Raw genomic sequence first — 923 nt, forward strand, 5'->3', positions numbered from 1 at the left:
ATGCCATCCAGACTGAGGAAGACCCGGAAACTCCGGGGCCACGTGAACCACGGCCATGGTCACATCGGTAAGCACTACAAGCACCCAGGAGGCCGCGGCAATGCTGGAGACATGCATCACCACAGGGTCAACCTTGACAAATATCACCCAGGTCACCTCGGGAAGTTGGTATGAGGCATTACCACCTGAAGAGGAACCAGAGCTTCTGCCCAACTGTCAACCTGGATAAATTCTGAATGTTGGTCAGAGAGCAGACACGGGTCAGTGCAGCAAAGAACAAGACTGGAGCTGCTCCCGTCATCGATGCTGTTCGGTCAGGCTACTACGGAGTTCTTGGGAAGGGAAAGCTCCCTAAGCAACCTGTCATCGTGAAGGCCAAGTTCTTCAGCAGAAGAGCTGAAGAGAAGATAAAGGGTGTGGAGGTGCTTGTGTTCTTGTGGCTTAAAGCCACTTCAGAAGTTAATTAAATGCTAACATTTAAAAAACAAAAAACAAAAAACTCAGAAGTCACCAAAATGGCTTTCAGTAAGTAGGTGAACAGTTACAGGAGCAGGTGATGATGAGAGATTACTCAGTTCCAAAAAAGTACTTGAAGCAATCAAGCTGTGAAGAGACATCAAGGAACTCAAGTACACAGTGCTAAGCAAAAGGAAACAAACAAAAAAAGTCATATACTGTTTGGTGACGTTTACATGACTTGGTGGGGAAAAATGGAAATAAAAAACAAACAAACAAACAAACAAACAAAACCAATGGTCACCAAACAGAAGGTAAAGCCAGGATCTTTAGATGTAAAAATGCCCAAGTAATAGTGCAGAGGCAGATGCATGTCAATAAACGACCTGCAACCCCAGGTGAGGATGCCAATTTAAACTTATTTTTTAGTGCGGATAATGATTTGTCAGTGCAGGTTCATTGGTCCC

The 923-nt window shown here is 44.7% G+C and overlaps 1 pseudogene across 1 annotated transcript; it reads left to right on the forward strand.

Moving 5' to 3' along the window:
- Nucleotides 1-445, forward strand: LOC308423020 (large ribosomal subunit protein uL15-like; annotated as a pseudogene). Its single transcript has one exon. The product of its transcript is annotated as a large ribosomal subunit protein uL15-like (transcript).
- Nucleotides 446-923: the final 478 nt, after the last annotated feature.

The sequence above is a fragment of the Micromys minutus genome (genome assembly GCF_963924665.1).
Source record: "Micromys minutus genome assembly, chromosome: 1".
In the NCBI taxonomy this organism is placed as follows: Eukaryota; Metazoa; Chordata; class Mammalia; order Rodentia; family Muridae; genus Micromys; species Micromys minutus.